The 10,913-nt window shown below is 43.8% G+C and overlaps 1 long non-coding RNA gene across 1 annotated transcript in view; it reads left to right on the top strand.

Moving 5' to 3' along the window:
- The window catches only part of LOC144216154 (uncharacterized), a 2,552-nt gene extending 1,128 nt beyond the window's left edge, over positions 1-1,424 (top strand). The window contains exons 2-3 of the long non-coding RNA XR_013330582.1: positions 80-185; positions 978-1,424. This is a non-coding gene — a long non-coding RNA (uncharacterized LOC144216154). The remainder of the gene's footprint in view (positions 1-79; positions 186-977) is intronic.
- The last annotated feature ends 9,489 nt before the right edge of the window (positions 1,425-10,913 follow it).

Genomic DNA, 10,913 nt, shown 5'->3' with positions numbered 1-10,913 from the left:
CTAGCGTTGAGGGGATGCATGCCACACACGGCCCTCCCACCACCCGGGTGCTCTAATCCTCTGTCTCCCTACTTTCCAGGGATGCACACGTCTTTTCCTCACACCTGGGTTAAGGAATCAGCAGCCGGGCTGGGGGACCTGCCCACGCAGTGAGAGGAGAGAGGGCGCCTCTGACTCGGGGTGAAGTAAGTCAATGGCCAAATACCCATCACTCGCCTCATGACCACCTTAAAAAATCACACAGGGTCAGGCTGGCTCCGTTCCACCTTTCACCGTCTCCTCTAGTTCAGGGACCATCCTGGGAAGTCGTACTGAGAACGTGGTGTAGCTGAGCTCACCCTCACTTTATGTAAAATAAAGAAAGGAAGTCTGCGTGATTGTGGCGAGCCGTCCTGGCCCCCTCACCGTGCCGAGTGCGGCTAACCCATCTCCCCTACATCGTGGGAGGGAGGTCACCTCTGACCCTGTGTGAACACAGGCCTGGGGAGGATTTACTAATCACTTAAAATGGGAATTCCATTTCCTGCGCTTATCTAAAAACTCAGACCACACTACCATCTCCAGGTTAACAGCAGCAACGCATGGCGAGTTTCAGAGAGAAAATAATAGAGCAGAGAAAATAACAGAATTTTAAGTCATAGTCTACTCCTGGGCTCCTTAAGAGTGGAGACACATTTAAAAACCATCCTATTATAAAATAAATGTATATAATGATCCCATCTTAACATCTTGCAATGTATCTTATCTCTGAAACAGGCTGAGGAATAGAGGTCTACGCAAACTTTAATTTATAAAAATCATGACTTTATAAAAATTAACCCACTTTCCTCTTTTCCAATTACTTATTGATGACAAGTAAATATTCCAAAATCATGAACCATGTTTTAGATTTGAATTTATTAGAAATCCATTCTTTCTCTAAACCCTTTTGAACATTAGAGATTTTTCCCTAATCTGTTTTGACTTCTGTTGTACAGAGAAGGCAAAAGGAACCAGGAGAAGATGGTAAAGAAAAATGGGCAGCAGAGGACGAGGTCCTGGCTGATGGTCTAGTGGAAGAAGATGGACAGAAGGATCTGTTCACAGCACTGCTGGCAGGTGTACAAACATTCAAATCAATGGCCCCAAGGGACTTTAGAATCACGAAAACTAAAGATTTCTGGATTAAAATGAAGGACAGCAACTTCACAAATCTTGAGTAATTAAAAATGCTTCCTGCAGGTATAAAGGAGTAAATGGCTGTGGTGAGGGATAGACAAATGAGAGAGTTAATGGACAGTTCTGGGCGGCAGGGAAGCTGGTTCCCTCCCTACATTCAGGTGGGATTTTATTTAAAAATGAGCCTGATGTAAGTTATTGCTTAGTTATAATAACTAAGTATTCCAAACTCCATAACCACGTTTTAGATCAGGAAGCAACCATCCATCCAGGTCTCCTTCACAACCTGTCTGCACTGTGCCACCTGAAAACAAACTGACTGCAACTGTGCTCCCCGGACTGTCAACAACCCGGGTTTGAAGGCACCCTACGCAGTTTCAGATACGTGGAGTACAAGGTAACGGAATCTTTTCCAACAGGTAAGTGTCCCCCGCTGGCAAGAGAACGCAGAAAGAAAGATTGAGGGCTTGGACAAAAGCTCTTTGCCGTGTTTCCGTGTAAGCCTGCAGTGTTACCGCGTTGGAAGGAGAAAGGGACAAGATGCTCAGGACGCAAGAACGAAGAGCGCATGGCGACGGGAAGTTGCACGAAATAACCCTCAAGAGTCGGAGAAAGTAATGACGTCACGTGGATTCTCTCTTCCAGCAACACTGATGACAGATTGTGTCGCTCGCCATTAAACTTACAACGGTACAGGGGCGCTTGGGTGGCTCAGGTGGCTAAGTGTCCGGCTCCTGACTTCGGCTCAGGTTGTGATCTTATGGTTTCATTAGTTCAAGCCCCGCATCAGGCCCTGCTAGCGCTCTGTCTCTTTCAAAATAGATAGTTAAACTGAAAATAAATAAACAAACAAACTTGCAAGGGTTCAGCCAATGAACCTCATCAATAAAACACTGACCCTGAGTTGGATGCGCTGTTCTCCAAGAACACTCTGCTACGAGCGGCTGGGCGTGTCTGCACAGGGACCCTCACTGTGTAAGGGTAAGGCAACACCTACAGCCACCGGTGGCATTTCTTTTTTTTTTTCCACTGAGGGATCAGAGAACATGCCCTGGTGCAAAATATCTCGAACATGTTCAATTCAAAACTTGGCAGTGAGAGAATTATAGGTGAGTAACTCATACCACAAGAGGAGGAAGCGTAGAAAGCCAAGGAGACAACAGCAGCTCGCTATAAGTAAATATGTAAAAACTTATACTACACACGGAAGGCTGGGGCTGTAACACCTGACCCTCATCATGTCCCCCACCCGTGGGGTGACCCACAAGAAACGGCACACGGCGGACCTGGAGTCACACCAGTTCTCCTGTCCAAGGTGGCTTTCTTCAGCCTGGTGTCGTCAAGTAAACTACCAGAAGACGTTGCCAGAACTTTGTTGAGTGGCTGAGCCCATCCCCAGTAGCCAAAAAGAAACCCTCGCCTAAAAGAAAATCAGGAAGAAAGGCTCAGATTAGGGCGAGACTAGCTGTGGCAAAGAACTGGCCCAAGATCAGTGGAAAGAATGACCATCATGGAGTCAAAAGAGAAAACGGAAATTTATCAAAGGACAATGACACCAGCGTTGGAAATGGGGCCTTTACCAATCCCATCTCATTTAATTAAAACACTCAATGCAGTCGATACTTACAGGCTGCTGTGTTACAAATAAGAGAGACTAGGAGATTACACCAAAGATTGGGAAGCTAGCAAATGGCTGGAAGTTAAGTCTACAAGCAGGTGGCCAAGCAGACGGTGTCTCTGGGCTTTCCTCCCCATTCCTTGACCTGGCTCTAGGCCCAGCTGCCACTCAGGGGCTGTGTGATTCTGGGAAAAGAGTCTTACAACCCTTCGATGCCTCAGTTTACCCATCTTTTAAAGCAGAAACAAAAATCCGGCCTACTTCACAGGGCAGCTATGAGAATCAAATCCAACACTGTTCTGTGGAAGACTTTTATTAGCTGAAAAACTTGTCCTATAAATGCAAGAAGTTACTACTGATACTTGTACTTCTATTTTTTCCTGATACTTTTATTTTTAAGAGACAAACACATTTTTTTAAAAATGTTTATTTTTGAGAGACAGACAGAGAGGGATGCAGAGAGGGAGACACAGAATCCAAAGCAGGATCCAGGATCTGAGCTGTCAACACAGAGCCCAACACGGAGCTCGAACCCACGAACTGTAAGATCATGACCTGAGCTGAAGTTGGACGCTCCATCGACTGGGCCACCCAGGTGCCCCAACAGACAGTTACAGTTTCATAGTTCCAAATGAGTTGGCAAAATTCCAGTTTCCAGCACTGGGTGGAGCAACTCCTCAATATACATATATATTTTTTAGATTCTTAAAATTGTTTTTTAAGTAATCGCTACACCCAACGTGGGGCTCCAACTCACAACCCCAAGACCAACAGCTGTGTGCTCCCTCGACTGAGCCAGCCGGAACCCCTTCTCAACATGTATTAGAGCAAATTCCTTATTCTGCCATTTCTTGCTTATAAACTTTTTAATTTCACTCTTTTGCCAAAAAGAATTGTTTGTATTCTGTATAAATTCATATCCATTTGATAATATATATTCACATCCAACTGATTAGTTGAGTTCAATGAGGAAAGTAGGATTATTAGGCTACCATGTGACTTTCTCAGGAATAACTCTTTCCTAAAGCAAGAGTTAACTGGGGTACATCTGCAAGAGAAAAGCCCAAACCTAAAAAACAGGACACTTAATACCCAGAGGAACCTACATACTTAATACCTAGAGCCTCACCCTGGACAGCAGACCTCAAACTTCAGTGCGGCAGAAATAATTCCCCTGCGTAGCATGTTACAAGTCCAGAGCACCGGATCTGGACTCCAGTGATTCCAATTCAGCAGCTCCAGGTGGGGCTCAAGAACCTGCATTGTTGGCTTGTATCTTCATCCCAAACTTTGAGAAACTCTGGCCAGAAGATCAGAAGTAATCTGTGTCTGTAAGTCTAACTGGTCTGTATCTGACCAAAAGCAGCAATCTTAATGATAACCAAGATTGTGATTATGATAAAGCCAGCATTTACTGAATGTACTACATTCCGGGCATTGGGGAATCGCATAAGCATTATTTCATGTAATCCTGATAAGTACCATTAACTCCATTTTTAAGGAAACTGAGGCTTATGCAGGTCAAGGATACACAGCTGGTTAGCAGAGAAACCAGGATTTGAACTTAGCCGTATGATACCACATAGCCCACGTACTCTGTGTCATAGCACTTCTCCACCACTCAGAAATGTCGGCGTTGGTGGCTGGCAACCACACCAGTGCTGGTTTCTGGGGGAATTTACCATCTGTGAGTGTTCTTTCCTCTCCGAGCCTCCCCACCTGCTCCCCAGCTGCGCTACTATTATTCTAAGTGAAGGCAACCTTCCAAATTATCATTTTTTTCCCTGGACTGTGAGCGGCAGGAGAAACACGGGTGACATTTAGTTTGTAGAGCACCACGTGGCAGTTTGCTGTGCTGCCCTTTTGCCAATTAAACCTATTCCTTCCAACCGCCATGGCCACTATGTGTTGCATGAATGTGGGTGTTCAAGCCGACTGGAAAGTGATTCCCAACCTTGGATGCTCCGTGATCTTAATTTACAGGGAAGCTTAAGAAGAGAAAAATGAACCAGGAGAAAAAGAGGTATACTGGCAATTTAATCGTCAAGCTAAAAATTCCCCCCCAAAATACTGACACTCCTTTTCTGTATTTTGTAACTTTAGTACAGTCTTATTATGCATTAGTTAGGCACAAATTAAGACGAGGCCCCAAAGAAAAGTAAATATTAAAACCTTAACAGATACACGATAATACTGTTTCATATCATTTATGTATTTCTGGGGCGCCTGGGTGGCTCAGTCAGTTAAGCATTCGACTTCGGCTCAGGTCATGATCTCACGGTCCGTGTGTTCAAGCCCCGCATCGGGCTCTGTGCTGACGGCTCAGAGCCTGGAGCCTGTTTCAGATTTTGTGTCTCCCTCTCTCTCTGCCCCTACCCAGCATGTGCTCTGTCTCTCTCTGTCTCAAAAATAAATAAACGTTAAAAAAAAATTTTTTTAAGTATTTAATTTCTTTAGAAAGTTTAACATACATGGCATTAATATGGTATAATTATGAATGTGATACATTATATAATTTATACCTGATTACATATTATTTTCATGGTAATTCTATAAAAACTGCACTCTTTCTCAGTATATATAGATATGTACTTCTGTCCCTTTCTTCCCCTCCTGTTTTTTTCATTTTTAAATCAATCTTTTTTTTTTTTTAAACGCTTATTTATTTTATTTTTGAGAGACAGAAAGAACGAGCATGAGCAGGGGAAGGACAGAGAGAGAGGGAGTCACAGAATTCAAAGCAGGCTCCAGGCTCTGAGCTGTCAGCACAGAGTCCAATGTGGGGCTCGAACTCCCGAACTGCAAGATCATGATCTGAGCTGAAGTCGGACACTTAACCGACTGAGCCACCCCAGGCGCCCCATCAATCTTTTTTTTTTTTTTTAAACTAATTTCTAAACCCAACATGGGGCATGAAGAGTCGCACGCTCTACCGACCGAGCCAGCCAGGTGTCCACTACCCCCTTGTTTTTAATGGGAAAATCCTACTTTATGACATTTCACTAGAGAAAAACTGTTCTAGAAACAAGCCACTTTAAAGGTCAAGGATGACATGAACACATCCATAATATACTGTTCTTTAGATTTTACATCTTTAGAAATAATTTTAGAAGTGCCTTCATAAATTTATAAAGTTCAATAATCTGTCAGAAACTGAGCACTCATTCAGAAACACGTTGAAAATTCCCACTGCAAATGATATACCTGTGTGTGTAATGACGAACAGAAATCTGTTTCAGAGCAAGGGGAAACTTCTTCAAAAGACAGAAAAAGGTATATTTAATTGTTAAAAAGCTACTTTCACATTCAGGCTCATGACCTGCATTTTATGATCTCATAATTATTTCTGCAAAGAGCTCTTTTTCTCTTTTGTTCTACTGCAAAAAGGAAAATACACACACACACACACACACACACACACACACACCCCACCTTAGGAGAAACTACACAGAAACTAGCACAAGGACGACTAACAGAAGGCACACCAGTTCTCTTTACAACCTCCCCCAGGGAAATGCTGCACTAATATCTGGCCCAGGGCTGCCAGTCCTTAGGGAAATTACTGATGGTATAGCAGGTGTCCTTGTAACAAAATGTTAACTTCATTAGGAAAATACTTTTAAGAGCACAAATAGGGGTGCCCGGGGGTTCAGTGGGTTGAACATCCAACTCTTGATTTCAGCTCAGGTCATGATCCCAGGGTTATGGGATTGAGCCCTGTTTTGGGCTCAACACTGAGCGTGGAGCCTGCTTGAGATTCCCTCTCTCCCCCTGCTCCTCTCCCCTGCTTGTGTCCTCTCTCCCTCTCTAAAAATTAAAAAAAAATAATAATTAAAATGTAAATAAACACAAATAATATCATGTTTTCAAATGATCTTTCCAACTGTAATTGTGATTTCTGTGATTCAAGTCCTAGAGTTTCTATGTCAGAGAAAATCGAGAACCCAATGGAGTATGGAAAGGTATATTCTCTGTAACATGAAAACTGTGGATTGTTCAACAGACGGAGGTGGGGTGACTCGATCTCCGCATGCCAAAAAAAATTGAACCTAGGTCTTTACCTCACATTGTATACAAAAATTAACTAAAAATGGAGCATTTGCCATTTAAGAAACAACAAATGAGCAAAAGAAAAGAAAGAAAGGGAGGGAGAGGGAAGGAGGGAGAGAGAGAGGGAGAGGAAGGGAGAGAGAGAGAGAGGGACAGGTGGGCAAACCAAGAAACAGATGCTCAACTAAAGAGAACAAATGATTACCAGAGGGGAAATGGGTATGGGAATGGGGGGGAATGGGGATTAAGAATGCTGAGAAATGTGTACAATTGCTGAATCACTATATTGTACACCTGAAACTAATATACCACTGTAAGTTACCTATACTGGAATTATACTTTATAATGAAATTTAAAAAAAAAAAAAACAGACCATATACCTAAGTGTAAGGGCTAGAACTGTAGCACCTCCAGCAGACAGGAGAAAGTCTTTGTGATTTCCATCAACATAGATATTTTTGCTCTTCAAAAGACATAATTAAGAAATTAAAAAGACAACTCAGAGACTGTGAGAAAACATTTGCAAGTCATGTATCTGGTAAAAATCTTGTACCCAGAATATATAAAGAAATCTTACAGCTCAATAAAACCAAAAACTCAGTGAACTTAGGAGCAAAAGACCTGAAAAGACACTTCACCAAATAAGATAAATGAATGGCTAATATAAGGTGCTCAGCCAGGGTAGTCATTAGGGAAACACGAATTAAAATCAAAGTGAGATGTTGCTGCATACCCACTTGAAGGGCTAGAATCCAAAATACTGACGGTACCAAGCACTGGCAAGGACGGAGGGAGACTGCAACGTGACACACTGCTGGTGGGAATGGACAAAGGGTCCACGGTTTTAGAAAACAACGTGGCCGTTCCTCAAATGGCTAAACACAGAATCACCGTACGACCCAGAAACTCACCTCCTACCCATCCACCAAAGGGGACGGAAAGTTACATCCACACAAGACTTGCACATAAATATTCACAGCACCATTATTCATAACAGCCCCAAAGTGGCCAGAACTCAAAGGTCTAACAACTGATGAATGGAGGAACAAAGAGCGGGATTACCCATACAGCCGATCGGTAGTCAGACAGAACAGAAAGGAAGTCCTGACACATGCTATTACACGAATGAGCTTTGAAAACGATGTGCTTGCTGAAAGAAGCCAACACGAAAGACCACCTAGCACCCGACTGTTTCAATGACAGGTCCAGAAAGGTATAATCTATAGACCCAAAAAGTAGATCCGGTGCCAGGGACAGAAAGGGGATGCCTACAAATGGACGGGAGGTCTCCGTCAGGGGTGACGGAAGTGTTCTAAAATTAGACAGCGGCGATGTGATGCATGACTCCATAAATTCACTACAAATCACTGAACGGTCCACTTAAAAAAAATATTGAGACAGCATGCAGATCGGTCGTTGCCTAGGCCTTCACTGGGAGCAGGAATTGACTGCACAGGGCACGCTTTTCTGGGGTAATGGAAGTGTTCTATCGCTTGACCGTGGCAGGGCCTGCACAACTCCATCAATTTCCTAAAACTTATTAAGCTGTATGCTCACAATTGGGGAGTTTCGTGTTCTGTAAATTACACCTCATAAAACTCCCACAAAGTCTTGGGCGGGCTTTCAAGGGCCATTACCCTTCCTTCCGTATGCGCAACCTCATCTTTCTGATTCTAGGGATGCTTCTGTGAAGGAGCTATGGATAATTTCTAATCTCTAGAAGAAATGTTTAAATCTGTCAACCAGCTGTCCGAGTAACTCAAAGAATCATGCCTATAAGTAATCTGCAAAGAGTCAAAATTTGGTGCGGTATCTACGTCTCTGATTAAGTCACGCCAAAAACAGACCTGTGCCGCTATCAGCAGGCGTTAAGTAGCCGTTGTCACCATAAAACCCCACAATTTGTAATTCACATTGCAAACAAGCCTCACTTTAGCCCCTGCTCACCCACGGAATTATCCCAGTACTCGAAGTCAGAGGGAAGTTTTGGGGTGCCACAAAATACCTTCCTTTCTCTGAGGCAGGAACAAAAACGCAAGCGGTGGATCTGGGNGAGCGTGCGCCGGGGCGAGCTGCAGCCCCACATGGGAACAGCGTGTACACCTCACAACCTCCCAGTTGAGCACTGAAATCGCTTTAACTTTAGAAGATCCGGTCGTATGGTTGGCTTCCAACAATTCTGAACCTACAAATCCCTGAGGCAGAAAATGGTAAAATCCTACAACACTGGAGTGTTCGAGTAAACTGAGGCTTAGAAAAGGAAAGAGATTTTCCACCGAGAGCCCGCAGGTTAGTGGGAGGGCTATGATAATAACCTCCATGCGGCTCTGGTCCGTTGCTTTTGTGGCTCGATCACTGATTCCAACACAAGAGCATCCTCCGAGGTGCTCATCATCTTGGACTTCTCTCTCCCCCCAAACACTCAAATGCTGGTTATAAAGGGAAACTGTGACATCATTCTGAAATGCCACCTCTCCTGTCCGTTACCGTGGTTTTAGTACAGATCTCATCACCTCTGGGCTGGACCACTGAGGACTGCCCTCTCCCGGGACGGCCCCCACGCCCGTCCTCTCTTACGTGACTCATCTCCTGCTGTGGCTCCTGGTAAACACCTCTCTGGCTTTCTGCTGCCTGCAGGGGAAAGTCCGAACCCCAAGCAAGGGCTTCCCTAACTTCATACACACCTATCTTGGCAATCTCCTCTCCCACTTCTCCACCCAACCACCCCGTACAAAAGTGACGGTGCGCAGCGTGCAGCTCCCTTCACAACGCAGATTTATCATCTCTGGGGACACTTATTATGTGCAGAGCTCAGTGCGGAGTTCTCTACCTGCGTCACCTCATTTCGTCTTCACGACGAACCCCATGTGATGGGCAGGTACCCTCGCTACCCCCAGTTTACAGGGGAGGAAAACAGGCTTATATAACTCCTCTGGCTGACTTTCTCCCTAGGTCTACAGTGCCTGTCCCTCTGCCATGCTCTTCTACTTCCCTGCAGCCCCTCAATTGCTGCCCCCTGCATCTTTTTCAAGACCCCACTAAACTGTGTTTCCCCAAGTACTCAACTCTTTATCCAGACTTAATAATCCCAACTTTAGTGCTTTCATGGTACTTTGTATGCTCCTCACTGGAGACACTCACCACACCACATCCTAATCATTTGTATCCATTCCAATCTACCAATTAGAATATAAATCTATCAGAATAAGAATAGCTTTTTGCTTTAACTCTCCTTTTCCCTTACATTTGCCATACGTAGCAGGCAGGTAAATACCGAATGACAAGAGACATTAGTCCTTATAAGGTCTTGTTTCATTCACTCCTTTTCCTGCCTTATACATTCTATTTCCACCCCCATACATTAGAGCCCCATTACCTCTGAGTTCTCCGGCAATAAATTCCGGATAGCTTTCTCCCTGGTCCCTTTTCTTTCCAATTCTCTTCTTACCAAGGTAGACTAACTTCCTCAAAACACAGTTCTGAACTTGGCTCTTCCCTATTCAAAACCATCCTTGAACCTGTGGTGCTCACCAAGTAACGTATAGATTCTTTACTCTAAATGCAAGAGCATCTGGGCTTAATGATTTCATGTTCACTTGGATCATTCTTCTACACCAAAAAGAATTGTGTCACTTCCTGCTCTCTCAGATCACGTAAAATCCCTACACCTCTGACCATTCAAACTATATGTATAGACATTTCATCTTTTTTTTCTTTTTTTAATGTTTTACTTATAGACAGTTCATCTTCAAGTCAGATTCAGTCACCCTTACTCAGCCTTCCTTGATTGGATGCATGCAGAAAAACGACAACTCTTCCGAAATCTCACAGCATTTGGTTTTGCCTCTTCCGTAGGATTTAATCTACACAGTTCTAATGTGTTTTCGATACATCTTAGCTCATTTATAAGGTCCTCGACATCCTTACAGAGCCCTCTGAGCATCCTACCCTTGGTCGGTGCTCACCGGGTTCACTTTGGTGCAGCAGTGAATGAACTTCTAAATGTTAGGTCATCCTGGACCCTCACTAAACTGAGTGAGGCCTAACCAAACTCTCATGCTTTAAAAAAAAAAAAAAAAAAAAAATT

This window comes from Crocuta crocuta, unplaced genomic scaffold (genome assembly GCF_008692635.1).
Source record: "Crocuta crocuta isolate KB4526 unplaced genomic scaffold, BGI_CrCroc_1.0 scaffold258, whole genome shotgun sequence".
Classification (NCBI taxonomy): Eukaryota; Metazoa; Chordata; class Mammalia; order Carnivora; family Hyaenidae; genus Crocuta; species Crocuta crocuta.
This window is presented reverse-complemented; position numbering and strand designations above follow the sequence as displayed.